The sequence below is a fragment of the Ascaphus truei genome, chromosome 14 (genome assembly GCF_040206685.1).
Source record: "Ascaphus truei isolate aAscTru1 chromosome 14, aAscTru1.hap1, whole genome shotgun sequence".
NCBI classification, from domain to species: Eukaryota; Metazoa; Chordata; class Amphibia; order Anura; family Ascaphidae; genus Ascaphus; species Ascaphus truei.
The window spans coordinates 11,786,517-11,798,278 of NC_134496.1; the positions used below are offsets into that span (position 1 = coordinate 11,786,517).

Genomic DNA, 11,762 nt, shown 5'->3' on the forward strand with positions numbered 1-11,762 from the left:
CCAAAGAAAATATTTTCTGTTAACCTTTTTGCTGCCAGAGGGGACTGAAATGCAACACTAAGAATGTGGATTACATTATTTAATTGTTAACTGCACCTTTATCCTTTTAAACATCCTTACATCAGCTGAATCAAGTCATACTTGAAAATACATCGTTAAGCTCTTTGTGTACATAGGAAAATAAAGCTGCTATTCATATGATAGTAAGGTACATTCAATCAATCTGAAATATTGTAGGAGTTGATGTCACTTTTGTTATAAACCAATTTAAAAAAAAAAAACCTTACAGGCCTTGCCTTGTTCTGACCTTACTTCTCCCCTCACCCTTTCAGAAACACCACAGCTAAGATTGACAGCCCAAATACAGCTGCACTAATCTCTGCACAATAACAAAGCCTTTGGGAGCCTTCAATACCCCACCTCCAATCACTCCAAATATTTCCCTTTGAGAACCAGGTCTTTTGAAGTGTGAGGTTGTTCCACCCTTCTTCTTGCCTTGGAAAAAAAGCATTGAAAGCAAGGTTAACAAAATTCTAATTCTAAATCCTAATTGGGACACGCTTTAGCTTTACTTAGGCTCAGTACATAGGACAGTCAGCGCTGAGCCGTGCGGACGCTCCGCGATGAGCCCCGTCATCCTCAATGAGGATGTCTTGAGAGGGGGCTCCCGCGAGCGTCCGCAGGCGTGCTGAGGCGCAGGGATTTTCAGCAGACAGCAGAACCTGTTTCTGAGTGCGCTATCGGCTGAAAACACCCAATCAGAGAGAAGCAGCGTCAACTTCACGGCGCTGTGATGTCGGCGCCATGATGTTGACGTCGGTGCTTCACGGGCTATTGGCCCAGTGACGTCACTGCCCCGCCTCCCCCCACCTCCCGATCGCACGCGCTGGCTCGTCTGCTAGTTCATGCAATTGCTCCTGATTGCGCAGACGAGCCTCAGCGTCAGCGCGGAGGAGCGCGGCTCCCCCCTCTATGGACGCAGCCTTATTCACCGGGAGCACATTCAATGATTGGGAAGCGGCACTAACTCTGAATCATCAACCTCGGAAACGTCAAAACTGTTCCACACTACAAAGATAGAATCCGCATGTATTCCACAAGCCTAGATCATTTACCCCATTAACACATTGGGGTTAAGCTGCAGCAAGGGGGGATATTTAGTAAGCTCAAGTCAATGGCGGATAACAACGGTTCAGGTGCGTTACCCCAAAGGATTATGGGAAGTGACATGCATATAAGTCATGCTGTACATATAGGCTGTTAGGCCAAAGTGACTCTTTCTCCAGATCTGGAGGTCTACAACCTATTCTAGGTTTTGTAGGACTAATATAGATGCTAAAATTGTACACTAATTTATAGCATGTGAGAAATGTGGCAGAAAGAATTTATGTGGTGAAAATGTTACCATTCCATTTAAACAAGAACTCGGTTCTGTACATTGTACAGTGGTACGAAACTATTCCTTTTCTGAGTTGGTGCTCAGACAGAGTGAGCATCCATATTTCTTATCTTTCTAGGAATCTCAGTTACTGTACTTTGCAGAAGAATTCACCCCATCTCAATAAAGTCACAAGTTGTTGAATCACAATGAAGACTAACAAACTAATTGTGTTTATTCAAAGCTACAAAGCTGCAGTGGTCACACTGAACACTGTTATATAAGGAGGAGGTTAAATGTCTGCAAAATAAAAATAAATCCGTGATATTTACTGGTTGCAAAGTATTCAGCCCCTTACGTCAGTACTTGATAGAAGCCCCTTTTCTAGCAATTAATGCTATGTGTCTTTTTGGAGCGGTCTCCACTAGTTTTGCAAAGGTGGATGGTGACGTTTTTGCTCATTTTTCACGGGAAAATGTATCCTGTTCTGATCATTTTGTTGGGGATCGTCGATGGACGGCAAACTTCAAGTCTCGTCATAAATATTCGACTGGATTAAAGCCAGGATTGTGACTGGGCCACTCAAGAACATTCATTCTTTTCTTGTTCAACCACTCCAGTGTGGCTTTGGCTACTGAAATGTGAATTTCGTCCCCAGTTTCACAGTCTTGGCTGACTCTAAAAGGGGTTCCTGTAGGATTCGCCTGTACTTTGCTCCATCTATTCTCCCCTCTATCATCCTTACAAGCTTCCCAGTCCCTTCTGAAGAGAAGCATCCCCAAAACATGATGGTTAACTCAGTTGGGATGGTGTTGACTGGGAGATGTGCAGTGTTGAGCACGTAACGCTTGAAAAAACAAAAATGTTACTTTTTGGTCTAAATTCCAAGTGTTTTGTCTGCCACAAGCCCAACACTGCAATCACCAACCAACTTATCAGAACATGATCCATTTTTCCACGAAGAATGGGCAAAATTGTCACCAACCTAATGTGAAAAGCTTGTAGAGACCTATCCAAAAAAATTCAGCAATAATTGTGGACAAAGGTGCTTCAACCAAGCACTGACTTACAGGGCTGAATATTTGTGGCAACCAGAAAATGTCACAGTTTTTTTCCCCTTTGCTGACATTTAACCTCCTCTTCATATTACAATGTTCAGTGTAACCACTGCAGCTTTGTAGCTTTGAATAAAAAGTTAGTTTGACAAAACTGTGCATACATTATTTGTAATTCAACAACTTGTGAGATTATTGATAGTGGGAGAATACTTCTGCAAACCACTGTATATCTAGAAGCAAAAGAATACTTGTTTGATTTTTTTTTTTAAAGACATCGCAAGCTTCGTTTTCACCTGTTCAATTTACGACTTCCATTAGTTCACTCTGGTCGTAACTGGCAATGCAACTTTACCCATGATCGCCTGCGTGTGCCATATCACTATCATGGCACAGACTTGCAAATTAACTGCTGTTTCAGAATGAACACATTTATTCACCACCCGCAGTTGCGTTGCCTTGAACCCCTGCTGCTTTCAGCAGAAATGGCAGCTTTTCATGTGGAAATGTCATCTGTTTCTTAGTGATCTACTGCCAACTTTAATCCTCCATGTTGGAGACGTTTAAATGGGAGTCCAGGAAGCCTACTCAATATTTTAATCTCTATATTTAGGTTACTGCTGTCTTCTAACGCAACTGGCATCATAACTGGAAAGAATTCTGTAGGGGGTCCTCTATCTAATATTTTGTTCTTCTATTCCAGCAGCAGAAAATGAAACACAAGAGCGCACCAAGGGTCAAGATTTAATAAAAACAAATAAATAATAACAGTAAAAACTTACATATGGGGGTAAGTATATCCAGTAGAACAGTGCAGGGGAAACAGTCCTGGTGGTGGCCTGGGCACAGGGAAATGGTGCTGAGGCATACGAGGTAGACCCGCGCGCTGGGGCTGTCTGGCTCGGCACCACGTTGTTCTTCCTTCCGGGTTGCGGCTTCTCGCAGGACCCGTGGATGGTTGCCCGCCTCATACGCCGGTTCACAGAGAAAATTTCCTCCGGTTCACGGACAGTCTCTAGATGTTGATGGGACTGCTGAGGCTTAGTACACCAGTCGGCTACTCTCCAATTGCACTGTAGGGCTTTCGCAACGCGTTTCACACGGTGTTGTGCTTCATCAGGCGATATTTTGGACACCTACGTGGGGGCCTTTTATTCAGTCATGCTGTAATCCCAATAGGGTAATTGATTGGCCAATAGGAATAGCGTGCATAGTAAATGCAAGATACTAACTAAGTTAGAAGGGTATAGTGATCGCAGTTAATATACACTGTACCTTTATAACAATAAAAACGGCAAAGACCATAATTAGCAATTATAAAATTATAATTAAAATTACTGTTAAAAGCCACCCATGTAGGTGATTAACCCATAATTGATCATGCAATAGTACAATAATGCTGCAAGATCACACGTAAAACACAATGATACATACAATAAATACATAAAAATACATTGAATTGGAGTGAGAAAAGGTTTAGGAGAGAGAAGAAAGGAAGAAAACAAGGACAAAAAAGAGTAAAAGAAGGGGGGGAAGAAAAGGGGGGGGGGGAGAAGGGAGGGGGAAGGGGGGGAGGGAACGGAAGGGAGTGGGGGAAAAATAAGGAAGGGAAGGGAAGTGGATGAAAATGTGGATGGAAAGAGGTCGGGAGAGGGGAAAAGGAAATAGGAAGGGAATTTTGTTGGCCGTGGGTACAGAAAGGGAAAGGGAAACCAATAACCATAGGTATGGATAGAAAACCTCATTGGTCTGGTTATAACCCCTAATATCCATTTATCTCAAAAAGGGTGTGAGTTCAATGTAGTCATTGAGACCTCCAGTAATGTCACCTTATCGCTCTTCCAAACGGACCCAATATGCTTTACAATGATATGTCAAGTCCCTTTTAAAGGAGCAATCCAGGCAATATCCTACACGTGTTTGTTTTTTTAAATAAATACGCTCTGTAGTTTTAGATAATACTTACTACATTCTTTTTTAAATGTCAACTCTTATTGCAATTTTTAATGCGTTTTAATATACTGAGCATCTTTTGATTTCTATAGCAGGTTTAGTACACTTCACCAGCAGTGCAAAGTCTTTGCAACACTTTCCTGTTTGGGATAATTTGTTGCCAATATTCCCAGCAGTGTGAGCTGCAAACTGTAACAATAAATAATGTTACCTTAGTAATGTAAGAATACAGTGTAGCTGCTGAGTTACACTGACTGAAGGATTGATTGAAACTGAAAGGCAGCCATTTAGTGAACCCTGAGAAGCAGGATCTTTGCTGATCGATTATGTGAGAACGAATCGATCGGCAGTTTAGGTAATTCTTTTTCAATAAAGGTAATCAAAGGCTGCATATATGAAAACAAAAAAAATATATATTTTTTTTTTAAAGTGCTCCTTGGATTGTCTCTTTAAGATATATATTTTTTATTGGCAAAGGTAGTCGGTAAAAAAGCACTAGAATCTAAATAAGTGTGGGGCAAAACTGGGACAAAAACATAATGTTCAAGCTGACGTTTAAAAAAAAAAAATATATATATATATATATATATATTTTTTTTCCCCCATTCAATATGTGCATCAATACAATCTGCACACTGACAAGTGATTGGCTAAGCTGCAGATCGATCCGTTCTCCTGTAAATCAATCGCTTACTCCGTGTTATTTAATTCAGTTCTTGCACAGCATTTTGGGCAATGTAGTTCCTGGAATATGATTGATTTATTAAAAAAAAAAACACACATGTAGGATATTGCATGAACTGCAGCTTTAAATAAATGTAAAAAAAGAAAACAATTGAAAGCAAATATATAATCCACTGTCTGAGAGCTAATTACCTCCCCATCATCATCTCGCAATGGGACTGTTCGTACCCCAAAACAATATGCTTTTATCAATACATATTTGAACACAGTTTTAGCGAGTGTTCTTTAGAGATAGTCTCCTTTTCGTTTTGTCTAAACCACAATTCCCTTCCACAGACAGAACATTCAGTGTCTGCCGCGCAGGGGAATGAGGTCTCTGGCAGTGATAAGATTTTATGCGAGGATATTACAAGCGCTGCGTGTTATTCTGCTGAATGTGACACATCGGATCTGTAAAAATAACGCGGAGTTCTTATATTAATGAATGTAGAACATTTTGTTTTACCCTCACCCTGTGCATCTAAGGCTGCGCTTATAGTGCCGGCACCGGCGACAGCGACGCCACGGTGACGTCAGGCTGCGGTTGCTGGAAAAATCAAATTGAATTATTGTACTGTAACTTCCAGCGATCGCGGCCAAGCCGTCGCGCCGCTTGTACTATAAGCGCACGTGACGGCGGCGATGCATTTGTTTTGCCACGACGTGCTGTCGCTATAAGTGCAGCCTTAGGGCCAAATCCACTAACTCGGCTCATAACGCCACGCTACCAAAATCGGTGACCGACGCTATTTTCACGAAGGCTCATGCATATCCACAAAGCTAATTATATGAAAAAACAACACCCGTTCTATATCTCGTTAGCTGAGGCTTAACACCATGTTAATTTAGCACGGCCGTCCATTAATTTCAAGCCTGTCTTACCTAAAACTGGAGTTACTCCCACCCAGACCTACAACTAACACATACATTGTTTTGATTCTGCTACATTGTCCTCTCCAGGCACTTCTTAGGCCGCGATTATAGTGCACGCGGCGCAAACAAAATGTAGTGCCTCTACCGGGCTGGCCATAGTGCGCGCGACAGCGTGAGCGAGGAAGAGCCACAGCGCAGCAGAATTTTCGTTTTTTTGCGCGACGGCTGTGGCACGTGAACAGTTCAGACAACGAGGACGAACCAGCCCTGTGATGTAATGGCCACGACTCCCCATCAGAGTGCAGGGATCGCTTGAGCGACAGGTGCTGCGTCGCGAGCGCGCCTGTACTATAAACTATGCCTTATACCAGCGGTGGGCAAACTGGGGGGCGCGCCCTCCAGGGGGGTGCAAGATTTACTAGGGGGGACGCGGCGGTTACAGAGGCCCCGCGCTCTTCCCCTCGGCAATTAAATTAAATGCTGGGTGGAGGCTTGAGGCCTCTGTAGCTAACTTACACCTGCTGGCAGCCAGGTTTTCGGCGACGCGTCACCATAGCAACATAGCGTCAAATGGTGCCGCGGGGTCATGTGACATCACGTGTTGCAATGACAACGCTCGTAAAATGACGCGGCAGCGTCACGTGGTGTCACGTGACCTGCAGCGTCATTTGATGCCGGGTTCAAGCCGAGGGGGGGGGGGGGGGCGCGAACGCTGGAGCTCTCAGGTAGGTGTGTGCGCGAAAAACTTTGCGCGCCCCTGCCTCCCCTCTCCCCTGCCTTATACAACCCTGAGAATATTTTCTATTATCTTTAAAATGTAACAACATTAATGAGACATAACAGAGCCTTAGAATACATATTTGTAGTATTCTATCCAGGGGTTTAATTAAAAGATTGATGTACTAGGCAACACTCTTGCCACTCGTTCACAAATGTTGAAGAAAACATATTGCAATGCTCTCTCTCTCTCTCTCTCTCTCTCTCTCTCTCTCTCTCTCTCTCTCTCTCTCTCTCTCTCTATCTCTCTCTCACACACACACCCCCTCTCTCTCCCCCTTCTCTCTCTCCCCTCTCTCTCCCTTCCCCTCTCTCCCCCCCTCTCTCTCCCTGCCCCTCTCTCTCCCTGCCCCTCTCTCCCTGCTCCTCTCTCCCCCTTTCCAACCTCCCTCTCCCACTCCCTCTCTCTCCCCCACTCCCTCCACCTCTCTCTCTTTCTCCCTCCCCCTCTCTTTCCCTCCCCTCTCTCTCGCCCTCCCACTCTTCCTCCCCCCCCCTCTCTCTCCATCTCTCTCCCCCCCCCCTCTCTCTCTCATTTAATTAAAACTTTCATTTTAGTAAGCCAGGAAGATCTGAAAAACAAAATGGTAAAATGCGATATGGAACAGCGCATTGGTCCATATTTACTAAACAGTGCTATTCCAAAAGACCAAATGAATGGACCATAATGTGTCTTATGGAATAGCACCGCTTACTAAACATGGGCCCATGTCTTGTGATAAAATGATAGAATGAGGAATGATGCAAATGGACCTGCTCAGTATTTGCAGACAGTTCTATGTGTTGTTCTGCTGCCACCTTATAATAACAGCATGACTATTGTAGCCATTAATATAATTCACAGTGCGAGCAGCTCTTTACAAAACATGACAAACACTGCTAACATACCGAGTCAACACAACCTGACATAACAGTGTGAGATGGAGGCCGATGCCCTGGGCACAGAGAACACACAGGTGACTAAATGTGTTTGTGAGGAAGTTCTTCTACTGACAATAAGGAAATGCATTGTACGTATGGGTATTTCTGGAACAATGTTTTCTCAGCTATACTGTATGATTCTAGTTCTAAGATACTTATGAAAAGCAAGAGCTCTGTTATACATTTAAGCCTTCAGCAATCTTTGCTTTAAAGCTGCAGACGAAGCAATATCCTACGTGTGTTTTTTTATTTAAATAAATCAGTTCTGTACTATGAGAAATTACTTGTAGCATTTTCTTTTTTTAGCAGGCTCTGTCCCGCCCCTTTTTGAGCCCTGCCCTCTCTGTAGCAGTGCACCAATTGTATCTAGTGACTGCCTGGTCACATGGTCTTCCCCACATAACTTTGCATCTTTGGTCCTCTTCTGCTGCACTGACAGCCATTTACTGAACCCCCCGAGCCGAATCTTCGCCGATCGATCACAGGAGAACGGATCGATCAGCAACTTCGCTAATTACTTATCATTGTGTGGGTTGTATTGATGCACATATTAAAGGGGAAACAAAAAATGTTAAAAACAAATGGCAGCTTGGATGGCTGCTTTAAATATGTCACGTCACTTAGATCATTTTTCAACTGCTATCTATTTGGGTTCTGCCCCGTGTCCTGCCAGATGAACCCTCACAGTAGAGTCTGTTGATGGGCTCATCTGCTTCTGAAAGCCCCAGTAATTACAGCCTAATTTCCATTACACAGTCTCAATGTAGTCCTTTGATAATAGGCTGCATGTACAGCAGGCCTCCATCTGGGGTCTGAATCCACAATAGGATATATGGTAAGGGTGCACAGACAAAAGACACCTCGGGGACTGGCGAAGTGTGTGTCACACACAATGGGTCCACTGCGTTATTGTTTTGCAGGGGCTGCCTTGAGCACCTTGTCAAAACCCAAAACATCAGGGAAAAGTCCTCAGATGGCAGGCGCCAATGTAGCTTGGGACAGATGGCGGGCAAGGGTAAGAAATAAATAGGCAATAAAGCAGGGTCAGTTTGGACAAGAAAGCTGCTGTAACCTTCGATTACTTTTGACTCTCGCCTGCTGACAGCTCTTTGAAATGAGACGTGTGCTCTGAATATTACTGGGGAATCTATCACGTCAGTCGCTGTTTGATTGCACTAAATCACCCGGAAGGCTGCAAAACGTGCATCTTAAAAAGCTGCAGGCAGCCACAGCGGGACTAAGCCACTGCATGTCACTGCCCATTCTGTGCCATTTATAAATGGTACTGCGGCAGTGGTCATGCAGGCAGCCACAGCGGGACTAAGCCACTGCATGTCACTGCCCATTCTGTGCCATTTATAAATGGTACTGCGGCAGTGGTCATGCAGGCAGCCACAGCGGGACTAAGCCACTGCATGTCACTGCCCATTCTGTGCCATTTATAAATGGTACTGCGGCAGTGGTCAGGTTGAATAAATATGACATGAGTACATGGCCTGATCTGAATTCTATACACCTACACTCGAGATGCCACTCTAAACCAGGGGGGCTCAGCTCCGGTCGTCAGGCCACCCCCGATAGGTCAGGTTTTCAGGATATCCCTGCTTCAGCACAGGTGGCTCAATCAGAGGCTTAGTCCATGATTGAGCCACATGTACTCAAGCAGGGACTGATTGAGCCACCTGTGCTGAAGCAGGGATATCCTGAAAACCTGACCTGCCGGGGGGGGGAGGGGGGAAGGCCTTGAATGCTGGAGTTGAGCCCCCCTGCTCTAGTCTAAACCAGGGGAGCGCAAACTTTTTTTGCTGCGCCCCCCTTGTCTCTCTGCCCCCGGCTCTCGCGCCCCCCTGCCTACCTTCATCCGCGTCAGATGACGCTGCGTGGGCGTGTGAACGTCAGGTCACATGGTGCTGCGGCGTCTATTGACACCGCGTTGCCACGGCGACGCAACACAGACGTCTGAATCCCGGTAAGTAAACAGTTGCAGGGGCCTCACGCGATCACCTGGCATTTAATTTAAATGCCTGGGGGAAGAGCGCGGGGCCTCTGCGACTGCCTGCGCCACCCCAGCACAATCTCCCAACCCCCTGGGGGTCGCGCCCCCCACTTTGCGCACCGCTGGTCTAAACCACCAATTTGCAACTTAGTTTATTCAAATAAAAAATACAACACTTCGCAACAGCACAATCAGCAACCTTCAAAGTACCATTCTTAGAGACCTTAAAGCTGCAGTTCAAGCTGCCGTTTAAAATATATATATATATATAATTTTTTTCCATTCAATATGTGCATCAATACAATTTGCACACTGATAAGTGATTAGCTAAGCTGCAGATCGATCGGTTCGCCTGTAATCGATCGGCGAAGATTCGTCTCGGGGTTCACTAAATGGCTGTCAGTGAAGCAGAAGAGGACGAAAGATGCAAAGTTCTGGTTTCAGGTCCGGGGACCACCTGCTTCCCGAGATACAGACCCCTTTATGAGGTGCCGGTATCCCTCTGCTTTCTTTACATTCCGCGGTCACGTGATCGGGACCTTTAAATGCAGAGGGATACCGGCACCTCATAAAGGGGTCTGTATCTCGGGAAGCAGGGGGTCCCCGGACCTGAAACCAATGCGGTTCAGCTCCGGAGACCCCTTGCACATGTACACTATGAATAAAAATGGTTTTAAAAATAATTTTTAATGTGCCGATGTTTGCGCCGAGAGCAGCGGATCTCTCTCTGCTGCAAACACATCTCGGCAGGGGACGGCTTCTCGCCAAGCAGCCGTCTCGCCACCGGTTACTAGCCATTTTATCAAATGGTGGTGGCTAATTCATTCGCCAAGGATTCGCCCCTTACAGCATACAGCGAGTTTAACACACCAAAAACATGGCTAATTGCTAAACTGGCTAATGCATTTTTTCGCTGCTTACTGCATGATGCCCTAAGTGTACTATTATTTTGGCGTTAGACTTCTATGCCACTAATTCAATCTTCTGTGAAGTTGTCTTTGCTGGAGAAGCACCAGTTTGGGCTCAGCTCTACGTTCTGCTTTGGGCCTTATTCTATATACAGTCTAAAGTGGCCGTTTGGACTGTTTTCATCCAAAAAACGGTCACTTTGAACTATATAAAGTTAGCCCCTTTGCTAAATAATTCCTGTGATTTATTACAAAAGAAATGTCATTTTCATATGTAATCAAGTGTCTGTTCTGTGTAGAAACGTGATTTATTTGTTCTTTTTTTCCCATGCAGGTTGAATTGAATACATTTTAAGGTACATCTTTAATATCTAAAATGTAAGGAGATCATAGACAGAAGGACAATGGAATGAACTCAAATAACATTTTCCCTTTTCATAAGTACAGCTTGTATATTTCTGAACATTTGGCAAACCAGACATAATGAAACCTGTAACTTTTCATTAGGAATATACAAACACGTAGAAACCTACCTTTTCACGGCAGAAAGAGAATCCAGGGACAGTACAAGGAGCTTTCAAAAGAACTGTTCATCCCACAGGCAGTACAAAGGACTCGGGCCATCCCTTAAGGTTGGAGGAAAGGAGATTTCACCAGCAACAAAAGGAAAGGGTTCTTTACAGTAAGGGCAGTTACAATGTGGGATTCATTACCCATGGAGACTGTGATGGCAGATACAATAGACTTGTTCAAAAAAAGGTTGGACATCTTTTTAGATAGGAAAGGTATACAGGGATATACCAAATAAGTATACATGGGAAAGATGTTGATCCAGGGATTAATCCGATTGCCAATTCTTGGAGTCAGGAATGAATTTATTTTTCCCCTTATGAGATATCATTGGATGATATGACACTGGGGTTTGTGTTTGCTTCCTCTGGATCAATATACTTTAAGTACGGATATAGGATAAAGTATCTGTCGTCTAAATTTAGCGTAGGTTGAAATTCATGGACGTATGTCTTTTTTCAACCTCATCAACTATGTAACTATGTGACTATGTAACTATGTAACTCAGCCTTAATCTGTCTAGGTTCCAGTCTGTTGCAAAACCTCAGGACCCAGTTTGCAAATTTATGATAGCCTTGCGTCTATTTCACACAGTTTTAAATTCCCTT

The 11,762-nt window shown here is 44.3% G+C and overlaps 1 protein-coding gene across 1 annotated transcript in view; it reads right to left on the reverse strand.

Annotated features, from left to right (window-relative positions):
- The window catches only part of LOC142465609 (SPRY domain-containing SOCS box protein 4-like), a 159,030-nt gene extending 147,755 nt beyond the window's left edge, over positions 1–11,275 (reverse strand). The window contains exon 1 of the mRNA XM_075569699.1: positions 11,118–11,275. The gene's annotated coding sequence lies outside the window, so the exon portion shown is untranslated. The remainder of the gene's footprint in view (positions 1–11,117) is intronic.
- Positions 11,276–11,762: the final 487 nt, after the last annotated feature.